We start from the raw sequence: 17959 nt of genomic DNA, 5'->3' as shown, positions 1-17959 counted from the left end.
CTTAGGTGTTTAATATGCGGTGTTGAGTCCATTTCGTTGAGCAAGGAGTAGCTCTTGTCTATTCCATATTTGACTTAAGGAACTTTATCTGTGCTCATTTAAATCTCTGGTTTTATGCAGCACCCCAACTCACCTTTACCCTTAAGCAAGCATAAGTTGGTTTTCTAAATTTGAGACCCTGTTCTGTTCTGTAATTCAGTTCCTGTGTAGCCAAGTTTACATTCCGTGTATTACTGATATCTTATGATGTTTCTTTTTCTGTGTGACTTATTTCATTTAGAATCATCATACCTGAATCCACTCATTGTGATGCTAAGGGCCTGATTACATAGATTTCATTGCTGAGTGATATTGCTTTGTAAGTAAATACCACAACTTCTTTATCCATTTTTCACTTTCTGCGATGTTGAACTTGTACTGTAAACGAGGTTCTTGTAAACAGAGGGGTCCCAAACTTTGGGGTGGCTGTGTCTTTTTGATTTTAATTTCCCTAAGCTATAGGACCATAAGTGGCAGTGCCCTAGGCTCTGTTGCTTTGTTTTTTAGATGTTTCAGGAAACACCATACACTTCTCCCGAGTGTCTGTTGGCAATTTACATCCCGCCCATCAGCATAACAAGGCTCCCAGTTCTCCATGGCCTGTCCTGCCTTTCTGGATTTTACACTTTTTTCAGATGGCCCTTTTGACCGGGGGGAAGTGAGACTTCATTGTAGTGCAGATTTCCTTTGCAAGCTTGCTTGGTTGGCCAAAAAGGGCGTATGCGTTTTTTCCTGAATATATTCAGGAAAAAACGCATACGCCCTTTTTGGCCAAGTGCATCATTGTGGACGTTCTGCCTCTTTTCCTATGTTTTCAATGCAATTCCAGTCTACCTCCTGAAATCGGTTTCCTGCAATTCTGCCCTGCTATCAAGTCCTCTTGGCAGCCTTACTTCAGTCTATTTTTGGACGATAGCTGTCATTTATAACTCTGCAGGTTTGTGAATTACAGTACCGCTGAGCTCCTTTCTTCAACTCGCTTTCTTTTGAGCTGGCCGCAACACCGCAGGATGGCTTCAGGCCCTAATCTGGTTCCGGTACGGCACGCTGAGCCTTTGGTTATTTCCTCTTCCTGGTGGGAAATGAGAGTTAAATTTGCCCGTCCAGACACCTCCAGCTAGCCTCTCATTGGTTCTCGCTATTCCTGTTCATCTTCCGCAGAAATTGCAAACTGGGCCAAACAGGAGGTTAAAGGCCCTGACTCTCCAAGTGGGGAGAGTGTTTGTAAAGCGTCTGGAATGTTGCACCCGAGTACCAGGGGAGGAAAACTGAGACATATTTGAACACGTCTCCCGTTCACATGGTTGATCATACTTGGGTTCCACATGCATGTTTTACCTGAAGGAAGAATACCTTAAACCTGGGTAGTTGAAACCCGTGGAATGGGTACCATGCAATATGACTTCAAAGGGTCTTCATTTGCTCACCGAACCTCTCCAATCCTATCACTGCTGCGTTTATGCCCCTGTACACATGCTTGATTCTCTTTCGGAGACATAGCAATCCATAGGTTTTAAGATACTTACAAGTCAGGAACATTCTTAGGCGTTTAATATGGGGTGTTGAGTCCATTTCGTTGAGCAAGGAGTAGCTCTTGTCTATTCCATATTTGGCTTAAGGAACTTTATCTGTGCTCATTTCAATCTCTGGTTTTATGCAGCACCCCAACTCACCTTTACCCTTAAGCAAGCATAAGTTGGTTTTCTAAATTTGAGACCCTGTTCTGTTTTGGAATGCAGTTCCTGTGTAGCCAAGTTTACATTCCGTGTATTACTGATATCTTATGATGTTTCTTTTTCTGTGTGACTTATTTCAGTTAGAATCATCATACCTGAAGCCACTCATTGTGATGCTAAGGGCCTGATGACATAGATTTCATTGCTGAGTGATATTGCTTTGTAAGTAAATACCACAACTTCTTTATCCATTTTTCACTTTCTGCGATGTTGAACTTGTACTGTAAACGAGGTTCTTGTAAACAGAGGCGTCCCAAACTTTGGGGTGGCAGTGTCTTTTTGCTAATTTCCCTAAGCTATAGGACCATAAGTGGCAGTGCCCTAGGCTCTGTTGCTTTGTTTTTTAGATGTTTCAGGAAACACCATACACTTCTCCCGAGTGGTTGTTGGCAATTTACATCCCGCCCATCAGCATAACAAGGCTCCCAGTTCTCCATGGCCTGTCCTGCCTTTCTGGATTTTACACTTTTTTCAGATGGCCCTTTTGACCGGGGGGGAAGTGAGACTTCATTGTAGTGCAGATTTCCTTTGCAAGCTTGCTTGGTTGGCCAAAAAGGGCGTATGCGTTTTTTCCTGAATATATTCAGGAAAAAACGCATACGCCCTTTTTGGCCAAGTGCATCATTGTGGACGTTCTGCCTCTTCTCCTGTGCTTTCAATGCAATTCCAGTCTACCTCCTGAAATCGGTTTCCTGCAATTCTGCCCCGCTTTCAAGTCCTCTTGGCAGCCTTACTTCAGTCTATTTTTGGACGATAGCTGTCATTTATAACTCTGCAGGTTTGTGAATTACAGTGCCCCTGAGCTCCTTTCTTCAACTCGCTTTCTTGTGACCTGGCCGCAACACCGCAGGATGGCTTCAGGCCCTAATCTGGTTCTGGCACGGCACGCTGAGCCTTTGGTTATTTCCTCCTCCTGGTGGGAAATGAGAGTTAAATTTGCCCGTCCAGACACCTCCAGCTAGCCTCTCATTGGTTCTCGCTATTCCTGTTCATCTTCCGCAGAAATTGCAAACTGTGCCAAACAGGAGGTTAAAGGGACTGACTCTCCAAGTGGGGAGAGTGTTAGTAAAGCGTCTGGAATGTTGCACCCGAGTACCAGGGGAGGAAAACTGAGACATATTGGAACACGTCTCCCGATCACATGGTTGATCATACTCTGGGTTCCACATGCATGTTTTAGCTGAAGGAAGAATACCTAAAACATGGGTAGTTGAAACCCGTGGAATGGGTACCATGCAATATGACTTCAAAGGGTCTTCATTTGCTCACCGAACCTCTCCAATCCTATCACTGATGCGTTTATGCCCCTGTACACATGCTTGATTCTCTTTCGGAGACATAGCAATCCATAGGTTTTAAGATACTTACTAGTCAGGTACATTCTTAGACGTTTAATATGCGGTGTTGAGTCCATTTCGTTGAGCAAGGAGTAGCTCTTGTCTATTCCATATTTGGCTTAAGGAACTTTATCTGTGCTCATTTCAATCTCTGGTTTTATGCAGCACCCCAACTCACCTTTCCCCTTAAGCAAGCATAAGTTGGTTTTCTAAATTTGAGACCCTGTTCTGTTCTGTAATTCAGTTCCTGTGTAGCCAAGTTTACATTCCGTGTATTACTGATATCTTATGATGTTTCTTTTTCTGTGTGACTTACTTCAGTTAGAATCATCATACCTGAATCCACTCATTGTGCTGCTAAGGGCCTGATGACACAGATTTCATTGCTGAGTGATATTGCTTTGTAAGTAAATACCACAACTTCTTTATCCATTTTTCACTTTCTGCGATGTTGAACTTGTACTGTAAACGAGGTTCTTGTAAACAGAGCCGTTCCAAACTTTGGGGTGGCTGTGTCTTTTTGATTTTAATTTCCCTAAGCTATAGGACCATAAGTGGAAGTGCCCTAGGTTCTGTTGCTTTGTTTTTTAGATGTTTCAGGAAACACCATACACTTCTCCCGAGTGGTTGTTGGCAATTTACATCCCGCCCATCAGCATAACAAGGCTCCCAGTTCTCCATGGCCTGTCCTGCCTTTCTGGATTTTACACTTTTTTCAGATGGCCCTTTTGACCGGGGGGAAGTGAGACTTCATTGTAGTGCAGATTTCCTTTGCAAGCTTGCTTGGTTGGCCAAAAAGGGCGTATGCGTTTTTTCCTGAATATATTCAGGAAAAAACGCATACGCCCTTTTTGGCCAAGTGTATCATTGTGGACGTTCTGCCTCTTTTCCTATGCTTTCAATGCAATTCCAGTCTACCTCCTGAAATCGGTTTCCTGCAATTCTGCCCCGCTTTCAAGTCCTCTTGGCAGCCTTACTTCAGTCTATTTTTGGACGATAGCTGTCATTTATAACTCTGCAGGTTTGTGAATTACAGTGCCCCTGAGCTCCTTTCTTCAACTCGCTTTCTTGTGACCTGGCCGCAACACCGCAGGATGGCTTCAGGCCCTAATCTGGTTCCGGTACGGCACGCTGAGCCTTTGGTTATTTCCTCTTCCTGGTAGGAAATGAGAGTTAAATTTGCCCGTCCAGACACCTCCAGATAGCCTCTCATTGGTTCTCGCTATTCCTGTTCATCTTCCGCAGAAATTGCAAACTGTGCCAAACAGGAGGTTAAAGGCGCTGACTCTCCAAGTGGGGAGAGTGTTAGTAAAGCGTCTGGAATGTTGCACCCAAGTACCAGGGGAGGAAAACTGAGACATATTTGAACACGTCTCCCGATCACATGGTTGATCATACTCTGGGTTCCACCTGCATGTTTTATCTGAAGGAAGAATACCTAAAACCTGGGTAGTTGAAACCCGTGGAATGGGTACCATGCAATATGACTTCAAAGGGTCTTCATTTGCTCACCGAACCTCTCCAATCCTATCACTGATGCGTTTATGCCCCTGTACACATGCTTGATTCTCTTTCGGAGACATAGCAATCCATAGGTTTTAAGATACTTACTAGTCAGGTACATTCTTAGATGTTTAATATGCGGTGTTGAGTCCATTTCGTTGAGCAAGGAGTAGCTCTTGTCTATTCCATATTTGACTTAAGGAACTTTATCTGTGCTCATTTCAATCTCTGGTTTTATGCAGCAACCCAACTCACCTTTCCCCTTAAGCAAGCATAAGTTGGTTTTCTAAATTTGAGAACCTGTTCTGTTCTGTAATTCAGTTCCTCTGTAGCCAAGTTTACATTCTGTGTATTACTGATATCTTATGATGTTTCTTTTTCTGTGTGACTTATTTCAGTTAGAATCATCATACCTGAATCCACTCATTGTGCTGCTAAGGGCCTGATGACACAGATTTCATTGCTGAGTGATATTGCTTTGTAAGTAAATACCACAACTTCTTTATCCATTTTTCACTTTCTGCGATGTTGAACTTGTACTGTAAACGAGGTTCTTGTAAACAGAGCCGTTCCAAACTTTGGGGTGGCTGTGTCTTTTTGATTTTAATTTCCCTAAGCTATAGGACCATAAGTGGAAGTGCCCTAGGTTCTGTTGCTTTGTTTTTTAGATGTTTCAGGAAACACCATACACTTCTCCCGAGTGGTTGTTGGCAATTTACATCCCGCCCATCAGCATAACAAGGCTCCCAGTTCTCCATGGCCTGTCCTGCCTTTCTGGATTTTACACTTTTTTCAGATGGCCCTTTTGACCGGGGGGAAGTGAGACTTCATTGTAGTGCAGATTTCCTTTGCAAGCTTGCTTGGTTGGCCAAAAAGGGCGTATGCGTTTTTTCCTGAATATATTCAGGAAAAAACGCATACGCCCTTTTTGGCCAAGTGCATCATTGTGGACGTTCTGCCTCTTTTCCTATGCTTTCAATGCAATTCCAGTCTACCTCCTGAAATCGGTTTCCTGCAATTCTGCCCCGCTTTCAAGTCCTCTTGGCAGCCTTACTTCAGTCTATTTTTGGACGATAGCTGTCATTTATAACTCTGCAGGTTTGTGAATTACAGTGCCCCTGAGCTCCTTTCTTCAACTCGCTTTCTTGTGAGCTGGCCGCAACACCGCAGGATGGCTTCAGGCCCTAATCTGGTTCCGGTACGGCACGCTGAGCCTTTGGTTATTTCCTCTTCCTGTTGGGAAATGAGAGTTAAATTTGCCCGTCCAGACACCTCCAGATAGCCTCTCATTGGTTCTCGCTATTCCTGTTCATCTTCCGCAGAAATTGCAAACTGGGCCAAACAGGAGGTTAAAGGCGCTGACTCTCCAAGTGGGGAGAGTGTTAGTAAAGCGTCTGGAATGTTGCACCCAAGTACCAGGGGAGGAAAACTGAGACATATTTGAACACGTCTCCCGATCACATGGTTGATCATACTCTGGGTTCCACCTGCATGTTTTATCTGAAAGAAGAATACCTAAAACCTGGGTAGTTGAAACCCGTGGAATGGGTACCATGCAATATGACTTCAAAGGGTCTTCATTTGCTCACCGAACCTCTCCAATCCTATCACTGATGCGTTTATGCCCCTGTACACATGCTTGATTCTCTTTCGGAGACATAGCAATCCATAGGTTTTAAGATACTTACTAGTCAGGTACATTCTTAGATGTTTAATATGCGGTGTTGAGTCCATTTCGTTGAGCAAGGAGTAGCTCTTGTCTGTTCCATATTTGGCTTAAGGAACTTTATCTGTGCTCATTGCAATCTCTGGTTTTATTCAGCACCCCAACTCACCTTTACCCTTAAGCAAGAATAAGTTGGTTTTCTAAATTTGAGACCCTGTTCTGTTCTGTAATTCAGTTCCTGTGTAGCCAAGTTTACATTCCGTGTATTACTGATATCTTATGATGTTTCTTTTTCTGTGTGACTTACTTCAGTTAGAATCATCATACCTGAATCCACTCATTGTGCTGCTAAGGGCCTGATGACACAGATTTCATTGCTGAGTGATATTGCTTTGTAAGTAAATACCACAACTTCTTTATCCATTTTTCACTTTCTGCGATGTTGAACTTGTACTGTAAACGAGGTTCTTGTAAACAGAGCCGTTCCAAACTTTGGGGTGGCTGTGTCTTTTTGATTTTAATTTCCCTAAGCTATAGGACCGTAAGTGGAAGTGCCCTAGGTTCTGTTGCTTTGTTTTTTAGATGTTTCAGGAAACACCATACACTTCTCCCGAGTGGTTGTTGGCAATTTACATCCCGCCCATCAGCATAACAAGGCTCCCAGTTCTCCATGGCCTGTCCTGCCTTTCTGGATTTTACACTTTTTTCAGATGGCCCTTTTGACTGGGGGGAAGTGAGACTTCATTGTAGTGCAGATTTCCTTTGCAAGCTTGCTTGGTTGGCCAAAAAGGGCGTATGCGTTTTTTCCTGAATATATTCAGGAAAAAACGCATACGCCCTTTTTGGCCAAGTGCATCATTGTGGACGTTCTGCCTCTTTTCCTATGCTTTCAATGCAATTCCAGTCTACCTCCTGAAATCGGTTTCCTGCAATTCTGCCCCGCTTTCAAGTCCTCTTGGCAGCCTTACTTCAGTCTATTTTTGGACGATAGCTGTCATTTATAACTCTGCAGGTTTGTGAATTACAGTGCCCCTGAGCTCCTTTCTTCAACTCGCTTTCTTGTGACCTGGCCGCAACACCGCAGGATGACTTCAGGCCCTAATCTGGTTCCGGTACGGCACGCTGAGCCTTTGGTTATTTCCTCTTCCTGTTGGGAAATGAGAGTTAAATTTGCCCGTCCAGACACCTCCAGCTAGCCTCTCATTGGTTCTCGCTATTCCTGTTCATCTTCCGCAGAAATTGCAAACTGGGCCAAACAGGAGGTTAAAGGCGCTGACTCTCCAAGTGGGGAGAGTGTTAGTAAAGCATCTGGAATGTTGCACCCGAGTACCAGGGGAGGAAAACTGAGACATATTTGAACACGTCTCCCGATCACATGGTTGATCATACTCTGGGTTCCACATGCATGTTTTAGCTGAAGGAAGAATACCTAAAACCTGGGTAGTTGAAACCCGTGGAATGGGTACCATGCAATATGACTTCAAAGAGTCTTCATTTGCTCACCGAACCTCTCCAATCCTATCACTGCTGCGTTTATGCCCCTGTACACATGCTTGATTCTCTTTCGGAGACATAGCAATCCATAGGTTTTAAGATACTTACTAGTCAGGTACATTCTTAGACGTTAAATATGCGGTGTTGAGTCCATTTCGTTGAGCAAGGAGTAGCTCTTGTCTATTCCATATTTGGCTTAAGGAACTTTATCTGTGCTCATTGCAATCTCTGGTTTTATGCAGCACCCCAACTCACCTTTACCCTTAAGCAAGAATAAGTTGGTTTTCTAAATTTGAGACCCTGTTCTGTTCTGTAATTCAGTTCCTGTGTAGCCAAGTTTACATTCCGTGTATTACTGATATCTTATGATGTTTCTTTTTCTGTGTGACTTATTTCAGTTAGAATCATCATACCTGAATCCACTCATTGTGCTGCTAAGGGCCTGATGACACAGATTTCATTGCTGAGTGATATTGCTTTGTAAGTAAATACCACAACTTCTTTATCCATTTTTCACTTTCTGCGATGTTGAACTTGTACTGTAAACGAGGTTCTTGTAAACAGAGCCGTTCCAAACTTTGGGGTGGCTGTGTCTTTTTGATTTTAATTTCCCTAAGCTATAAGACCATAAGTGGAAGTGCCCTAGGTTCTGTTGCTTTGTTTTTTAGATGTTTCAGGAAACACCATACACTTCTCCCGAGTGGTTGTTGGCAATTTACATCCCGCCCATCAGCATAACAAGGCTCCCAGTTCTCCATGGCCTGTCCTGCCTTTCTGGATTTTACACTTTTTTCAGATGGCCCTTTTGACCGGGGGAAGTGAGACTTCATTGTAGTGCAGATTTCCTTTGCAAGCTTGCTTGGTTGGCCAAAAAGGGCGTATGCGTTTTTTCCTGAATATATTCAGGAAAAAATGCATCCGCCCTTTTTGGCCAAGTGCATCATTGTGGACGTTCTGCCTCTTTTCCTATGCTTTCAATGCAATTCCAGTCTACCTCCTGAAATCGGTTTCCTGCAATTCTGCCCCGCTTTCAAGTCCTCTTGGCAGCCTTACTTCAGTCTAGTTTTGGACGATAGCTGTCATTTATAACTCTGAAGGTTTGTGAATTACAGTGCCCCTGAGCTCCTTTCTTCAACTCGCTTTCTTTTGAGCTGGCCGCAACACCGCAGGATGGCTTCAGGCCCTAATCTGGTTCCGGTACGGAACGCTGAGCCTTTGGTTATTTCCTCTTCCTGGTGGGAAATGAGAGTTAAATTTGCCCGTCCAGACACCTCCAGCTAGCCTCTCATTGGTTCTCGCTATTCCTGTTCATCTTCCGCAGAAATTGCAAACTGGGCCAAACAGGAGGTTAAAGGCGCTGACTCTCCAAGTGGGGAGAGTTTTAGTAAAGCATCTGGAATGTTGCACCCGAGTACCAGGGGAGGAAAACTGAGACATATTTGAACACGTCTCCCGTTCACATGGTTGATCATACTTGGGTTCCACATGCATGTTTTAGCTGAAGGAAGAATACCTTAAACCTGGAGAGTTGAGACCCGTGGAATGGGTACCATGCAATATGACTTCAAAGGGTCTTCATTTGCTCACCGAACCTCTCCAATCCTATCACTGCTGCGTTTATGCCCCTGTACACATGCTTGATTCTCTTTTGGAGACATAGCAATCCATAGGTTTTACGATACTTACTAGTCAGGTACATTCTTAGGCGTTTAATATGCGGTGTTGAGTCCATTTCGTTGAGCAAGGAGTAGCTCTTGTCTATTCCATATTTGACTTAAGGAACTTTATCTGTGCTCATTTCAATCTCTGGTTTTATGCAGCACCCCAACTCACCTTTACCCTTAAGCAAGCATAAGTTGGTTTTCTAAATTTGAGACCCTGTTCTGTTCTGTTATTCAGTTCCTGTGTAGCCAAGTTTACATTCCGTGTATTAGTGATATCTTATGATGTTTGTTTTTCTGTGTGACTTATTTCAGTTAGAATCATCATACCTGAATCCACTCATTGTGCTGCTAAGGGCCTGATGACATAGATTTCATTGCTGAGTGATATTGCTTTGTAAGTAAATACCACAACTTCTTTATCCATTTTCCACTTTCTGTGATGTTGAAATTGTACTGTAAACGAGGTTCTTGTAAACAGAGGCGTCCCAAACTTTGGGGTGGCTGTGTCTTTTTGATTTTAATTTCCCTAAGCTATAGGACCATAAGTGGCAGTGCCCTAGGCTCTGTTGCTTTGTTTTTTCGATGTTTCAGGAAACACCATACACTTCTCCCGAGTGGTTGTTGGCAATTTACATCCCGCCCATCAGCATAACAAGGCTCCCAGTTCTCCATGACCTGTCCTGCCTTTCTGGATTTTACACTTTTTTCAGATGGCCCTTTTGACCGGGGGAAGTGAGACTTCATTGTAGTGCAGATTTCCTTTGCAAGCTTGCTTGGTTGGCCAAAAAGGGCGTATGCGTTTTTTCCTGAATATATTCAGGAAAAAACGCATACGCCCTTTTTGGCCAAGTGCATCATTGTGGACGTTCTGCCTCTTTTCCTATGCTTTCAATGCAATTCCAGTCTACCTCCTGAAATCGGTTTCCTGCAATTCTGCCCCGCTTTCAAGTCCTCTTGGCAGCCTTACTTCAGTCTATTTTTGGACGATAGCTGTCATTTATAACTCTGCAGGTTTGTGAATTACAGTGCCCCTGAGCTCCTTTCTTCAACTCGCTTTCTTGTGACCTGGCCGCAACACCGCAGGATGGCTTCAGGCCCTAATCTGGTTCCGGCACGGCACGCTGAGCCTTTGGTTATTTCCTTTTCCTGGTGGGAAATGAGAGTTAAATTTGCCCGTCCAGACACCTCCAGCTAGCCTCTCATTGGTTCTCGCTATTCCTGTTCATCTTCCGCAGAAATTGCAAACTGGGCCAAACAGGAGGTTAAAGGCGCTGACTCTCCAAGTGGGGAGAGTGTTAGTAAAGCGTCTGGAATGTTGCACCCGAGTACCAGGGGAGGAAAACTGAGACATATTTGAACACGTCTCCCGTTCACATGGTTGATCATACTTGGGTTCCACATGCATGTTCTACCTGAAGGAAGAATACCTTAAACCTGGAGAGTTAAGACCCGTGTAATGGGTACCATGCAATATGACTTCAAAGGGTCTTCATTTGCTCACCGAACCTCTCCAATCCTATCACTGCTGCGTTTATGCCCCTGTACACATGCTTGATTCTCTTTCGGAGACATAGCAATCCATAGGTTTTAAGATACTTACTAGTCAGGTACATTCTTAGGCGTTTAATATGCGGTGTTGAGTCCATTTCATTGAGCAAGGAGTAGCTCTTGTCTATTCCATATTTGACTTAAGGAACTTTATCTGTGCTCATTTCAATCTCTGGTTTTATGCAGCACCCCAACTCACCTTTACCCTTAAGCAAGCATAAGTTGGTTTTCTAAATTTGAGACCCTGTTCTGTTCTGTAATTCAGTTCCTGTGTAGCCAAGTTTACATTCCGTGTATTACTGATATCTTATGATGTTTCTTTTTCTGTGTGACTTACTTCAGTTAGAATCATCATACCTGAATCCACTCATTGTGCTGCTAAGGGCCTGATGACACAGATTTCATTGCTGAGTAATATTGCTTTGTAAGTAAATACCACAACTTCTTTATCCATTTTTCACTTTCTGCGATGTTGAACTTGTACTGTAAACGAGGTTCTTGTAAACAGAGCCGTTCCAAACTTTGGGGTGGCTGTGTCTTTTTGATTTTAATTTCCCTAAGCTATAGGACCATAAGTGGAAGTGCCCTAGGTTCTGTTGCTTTGTTTTTTAGATGTTTCAGGAAACACCATACACTTCTCCCGAGTGGTTGTTGGCAATTTACATCCCACCCTTCAGCATAACAAGGCTCCCAGTTCTCCATGGCCTGTCCTGCCTTTCTGGATTTTACACTTTTTTCAGATGGCCCTTTTGACCGGGGGGAAGTGAGACTTCATTGTAGTGCAGATTTCCTTTGCAAGCTTGCTTGGTTGGCCAAAAAGGGCGTATGCGTTTTTTCCTGAATATATTCAGGAAAAAACGCATACGCCCTTTTTGGCCAAGTGCATCATTGTGGACGTTCTGCCTCTTTTCCTATGCTTTCAATGCAATTCCAGTCTACCTCCTGAAATCGGTTTCCTGCAATTCTGCCCCGCTTTCAAGTCCTCTTGGCAGCCTTACTTCAGTCTATTTTTGGACGATAGCTGTCATTTATAACTCTGCAGGTTTGTGAATTACAGTGCCCCTGAGCTCCTTTCTTCAACTCGCTTTCTTTTGAGCTGGCTGCAACACCGCAGGATGGCTTCAGGCCCTAATCTGGTTCCGGTACGGCACGCTGAGCCTTTGGTTATTTCCTCTTCCTGGTAGGAAATGAGAGTTAAATTTGCCCGTCCAGACACCTCCAGCTAGCCTCTCATTGGTTCTCGCTATTCCTGTTCATCTTCCGCAGAAATTGCAAACTGGGCCAAACAGGAGGTTAAAGGCGCTGACTCTCCAAGTGGGGAGAGTGTTAGTAAAGCGTCTGGAATGTTGCACCCGAGTACCAGGGGAGGAAAACTGAGACATATTTGAACACGTCTCCCGTTCACATGGTTGATCATACTTGGGTTCCACATGCATGTTTTAGCTGAAGGAAGAATACCTTAAACCTGGAGAGTTGAGACCCGTGTAATGGGTACCATGCAATATGACTTCAAAGGGTCTTCATTTGCTCACCGAACCTCTCCAATCCTATCACTGCTGCGTTTATGCCCCTGTACACATGCTTGATTCTCTTTTGGAGACATAGCAATCCATAGGTTTTACGATACTTACTAGTCAGGTACATTCTTAGGCGTTTAATATGCGGTGTTGAGTCCATTTCGTTGAGCAAGGAGTAGCTCTTGTCTATTCCATATTTGACTTAAGGAACTTTATCTGTGCTCATTTCAATCTCTGGTTTTATGCAGCACCCCAACTCACCTTTCCCCTTAAGCAAGCATAAGTTGGTTTTCTAAATTTGAGACCCTGTTCTGTTCTGTAATTCAGTTCCTGTGTAGCCAAGTTTACATTCCGTGTATTACTGATATCTTATGATGTTTCTTTTCTGTGTGACTTATTTCAGTTAGAATCATCATACCTGAAGCCACTCATTGTGATGCTAAGGGCCTGATGACACAGATTTCATTGCTGAGTGATATTGCTTTGTAAGTAAATACCACAACTTCTTTATCCATTTTTCACTTTCTGCGATGTTGAACTTGTACTGTAAACGAGGTTCTTGTAAACAGAGGCGTCCCAAACTTTGGGGTGGCTGTGTCTTTTTGATTTTAATTTCCCTAAGCTATAGGACCATAAGTGGCAGTGCCCTAGGCTCTGTTGCTTTGTTTTTTAGATGTTTCAAGAAACACCATACACTTCTCCCGAGTGGTTGTTGGCAATTTACATCCCGCCCATCAGCATAACAAGGCTCCCAGTTCTCCATGGCCTGTCCTGCCTTTCTGGATTTTACACTTTTTTCAGATGGCCCTTTTGACCGGGGGGAAGTGAGACTTCATTGTAGTGCAGATTTCCTTTGCAAGCTTGCTTGGTTGGCCAAAAAGGGCGTATGCGTTTTTTCCTGAATATATTCAGGAAAAAACGCATACGCCCTTTTTGGCCAAGTGCATCATTGTGGACGTTCTGCCTCTTTTCCTATGCTTTCAATGCAATTCCAGTCTACCTCCTGAAATCGGTTTCCTGCAATTCTGCCCCGCTTTCAAGTCCTCTTGGCAGCCTTACTTCAGTCTATTTTTGGACGATAGCTGTCATTTATAACTCTGCAGGTTTGTGCATTACAGTGCCCCTGAGCTCCTTTCTTCAACTCGCTTTCTTGTGACCTGGCCGCAACACCGCAGGATGGCTTCAGGCCCTAATCTGGTTCCGGCACGGCACGCTGAGCCTTTGGTTATTTCCTTTTCCTGGTGGGAAATGAGAGTTAAATTTGCCCGTCCAGACACCTCCAGCTAGCCTCTCATTGGTTCTCGCTATTCCTGTTCATCTTCCGCAGAAATTGCAAACTGGGCCAAACAGGAGGTTAAAGGCGCTGACTCTCCAAGTGGGGAGAGTGTTAGTAAAGCGTCTGGAATGTTGCACCCGAGTACCAGGGGAGGAAAACTGAGACATATTTGAACACGTCTCCCGATCACATGGTTGATCATACTCTAGGTTCCACATGCATGTTCTACCTGAAGGAAGAATACCTTAAACCTGGAGAGTTCAGACCCGTGGAATGGGTACCATGCAATATGACTTCAAAGGGTCTTCATTTGCTCACCGAACCTCTCCAATCCTATCACTGCTGCGTTTATGCCCCTGTACACATGCTTGATTCTCTTTCGGAGACATAGCAATCCATAGGTTTTAAGATACTTACTAGTCAGGAACATTCTTAGGCGTTTAATATGCGGTGTTGAGTCCATTTCGTTGAGCAACGAGTAGCTCTTGTCTGTTCCATATTTGGCTTAAGGAACTTTATCTGTGCTCATTGCAATCTCTGGTTTTATGCAGCACCCCAACTCACCTTTACCCTTAAGCAAGAATAAGTTGGTTTTCTAAATTTGAGACCCTGTTCTGTTCTGTAATTCAGTTCCTGTGTAGCCAAGTTTACATTCCGTGTATTACTGATATCTTATGATGTTTCTTTTTCTGTGTGACTTACTTCAGTTAGAATCATCATACCTGAATCCACTCATTGTGCTGCTAAGGGCCTGATGACACAGATTTCATTGCTGAGTGATATTGCTTTGTAAGTAAATACCACAACTTCTTTATCCATTTTTCACTTTCTGCGATGTTGAACTTGTACTGTAAACGAGGTTCTTGTAAACAGAGCCGTTCCAAACTTTGGGGTGGCTGTGTCTTTTTGATTTTAATTTCCCTAAGCTATAGGACCATAAGTGGAAGTGCCCTAGGTTCTGTTGCTTTGTTTTTTAGATGTTTCAGGAAACACCATACACTTCTCCCGAGTGGTTGTTGGCAATTTACATCCCGCCCATCAGCATAACAAGGCTCCCAGTTCTCCATGGCCTGTCCTGCCTTTCTGGATTTTACACTTTTTTCAGATGGCCCTTTTGACCGGGGGGAAGTGAGACTTCATTGTAGTGCAGATTTCCTTTGCAAGCTTGCTTGGTTGGCCAAAAAGGGCGTATGCGTTTTTTCCTGAATATATTCAGGAAAAAACGCATACGCCCTTTTTGGCCAAGTGCATCATTGTGGACGTTCTGCCTCTTTTCCTATGCTTTCAATGCAATTCCAGTCTACCTCCTGAAATCGGTTTCCTGCAATTCTGCCCCGCTTTCAAGTCCTCTTGGCAGCCTTACTTCAGTCTATTTTTGGACAATAGCTGTCATTTATAACTCTGCAGGTTTGTGAATTACAGTGCCCCTGAGCTCCTTTCTTCAACTCGCTTTCTTTTGAGCTGGCCGCAACACCGCAGGATGGCTTCAGGCCCTAATCTGGTTCCGGTACGGCACGCTGAGCCTTTGGTTATTTCCTCTTCCTGGTAGGAAATGAGAGTTAAATTTGCCCGTCCAGACACCTCCAGCTAGCCTCTCATTGGTTCTCGCTATTCCTGTTCATCTTCCGCAGAAATTGCAAACTGGGCCAAACAGGAGGTTAAAGGCGCTGACTCTCCAAGTGGGGAGAGTGTTAGTAAAGCGTCTGGAATGTTGCACCCGAGTACCAGGGGAGGAAAACTGAGACATATTTGAACACGTCTCCCGTTCACATGGTTGATCATACTTGGGTTCCACATGCATGTTTTAGCTGAAGGAAGAATACCTTAAACCTGGAGAGTTGAGACCCGTGTAATGGGTACCATGCAATATGACTTCAAAGGGTCTTCATTTGCTCACCGAACCTCTCCAATCCTATCACTGCTGCGTTTATGCCCCTGTACACATGCTTGATTCTCTTTTGGAGACATAGCAATCCATAGGTTTTACGATACTTACTAGTCAGGTACATTCTTAGGCGTTTAATAGGCGGTGTTGAGTCCATTTCGTTGAGCAAGGAGTAGCTCTTGTCTATTCCATATTTGACTTAAGGAACTTTATCTGTGCTCATTTCAATCTCTGGTTTTATGCAGCACCCCAACTCACCTTTCCCCTTAAGCAAGCATAAGTTGGTTTTCTAAATTTGAGACCCTGTTCTGTTCTGTAATTCAGTTCCTGTGTAGCCAAGTTTACATTCCGTGTATTACTGATATCTTATGATGTTTCTTTTCTGTGTGACTTATTTCAGTTAGAATCATCATACCTGAAGCCACTCATTGTGATGCTAAGGGCCTGATGACACAGATTTCATTGCTGAGTGATATTGCTTTGTAAGTAAATACCACAACTTCTTTATCCATTTTTCACTTTCTGCGATGTTGAACTTGTACTGTAAACGAGGTTCTTGTAAACAGAGGCGTCCCAAACTTTGGGGTGGCTGTGTCTTTTTGATTTTAATTTCCCTAAGCTATAGGACCATAAGTGGCAGTGCCCTAGGCTCTGTTGCTTTGTTTTTTAGATGTTTCAAGAAACACCATACACTTCTCCCAAGTGGTTGTTGGCAATTTACATCCCGCCCATCAGCATAACAAGGCTCCCAGTTCTCCATGGCCTGTCCTGCCTTTCTGGATTTTACACTTTTTTCAGATGGCCCTTTTGACCTGGGGGAAGTGAGACTTCATTGTAGTGCAGATTTCCGTTGCAAGCTTGCTTGGTTGGCCAAAAAGGGCGTATGCGTTTTTTCCTGAATATATTCAGGAAAAAACGCATACGCCCTTTTTGGCCAAGTGCATCATTGTGGACGTTCTGCCTCTTTTCCTATGCTTTCAATGCAATTCCAGTCTACCTCCTGAAATCGGTTTCCTGCAATTCTGCCCCGCTTTCAAGTCGTCTTGGCAGCCTTACTTCAGTCTATTTTTGGACGATAGCTGTCATTTATAACTCTGCAGGTTTGTGAATTACAGTGCCCCTGAGCTCCTTTCTTCAACTCGCTTTCTTTTGAGCTGGCCGCAACACCGCAGGATGGCTTCAGGCCCTAATCTGGTTCTGGTACGGAACGCTGAGCCTTTGGTTATTTCCTCTTCCTGGTGGGAAATGAGAGTTAAATTTGCCCGTCCAGACACCTCCAGCTAGCCTCTCATTGGTTCTCGCTATTCCTGTTCATCTTCCACAGAAATTGCAAACTGGGCCAAACAGGAGGTTAAAGGCGCTGACTCTCCAAGTGGGGAGAGTGTTAGTAAAGCATCTGGAATGTTGCACCCGAGTACCAGGGGAGGAAAACTGAGACATATTTGAACACGTCTCCCGTTCACATGGTTGATCATACTTGGGTTCCACATGCATGTTTTAGCTGAAGGAAGAATACCTTAAACCTGGAGAGTTGAGACCCGTGGAATGGGTACCATGCAATATGACTTCAAAGGGTCTTCATTTGCTCACCGAACCTCTCCAATCCTATCACTGCTGCGTTTATGCCCCTGTACACATGCTTGATTCTCTTTTGGAGACATAGCAATCCATAGGTTTTACGATACTTACTAGTCAGGTACATTCTTAGGCGTTTAATATGCGGTGTTGAGTCCATTTCGTTGAGCAAGGAGTAGCTCTTGTCTATTCCATATTTGACTTAAGGAACTTTATCTGTGCTCATTTCAATCTCTGGTTTTATGCAGCACCCCAACTCACCTTTACCCTTAAGCAAGCATAAGTTGGTTTTCTAAATTTGAGACCCTGTTCTGTTCTGTAATTCAGTTCCTGTGTAGCCAAGTTTACATTCCGTGTATTAGTGATATCTTATGATGTTTGTTTTTCTGTGTGACTTATTTCAGTTAGAATCATCATACCTGAATCCACTCATTGTGATGCTAAGGGCCTGATGACATAGATTTCATTGCTGAGTGATATTGCTTTGTAAGTAAATACCACAACTTCTTTATCCATTTTCCACTTTCTGCGATGTTGAAATTGTACTGTAAACGAGGTTCTGGTAAACAGAGGCGTCCCAAACTTTGGGGTGGCTGTGTCTTTTTGATTTTAATTTCCCTAAGCTATAGGACCATAAGTGGCAGTGCCCTAGGCTCTGTTGCTTTGTTTTTTCGATGTTTCAGGAAACACCATACACTTCTCCCGAGTGGTTGTTGGCA

The 17959-nt window shown here is 43.8% G+C and overlaps 1 long non-coding RNA gene across 1 annotated transcript in view; it reads left to right on the top strand.

The window, feature by feature from the left end:
- Positions 1 to 275: 275 nt before the first annotated feature.
- Positions 276 to 17959, top strand: part of LOC307181432 — a 158632-nt gene continuing 140948 nt past the window's right edge. The window contains exon 1 of the long non-coding RNA XR_013826762.1: positions 276 to 358. This is a non-coding gene — a long non-coding RNA (uncharacterized lncRNA). The remainder of the gene's footprint in view (positions 359 to 17959) is intronic.

The sequence above is a fragment of the Stenella coeruleoalba genome, assembly GCF_951394435.1.
Source record: "Stenella coeruleoalba genome assembly, contig: scaffold_92, whole genome shotgun sequence".
NCBI classification, from domain to species: domain Eukaryota; kingdom Metazoa; phylum Chordata; class Mammalia; order Artiodactyla; family Delphinidae; genus Stenella; species Stenella coeruleoalba.
This window is presented reverse-complemented; position numbering and strand designations above follow the sequence as displayed.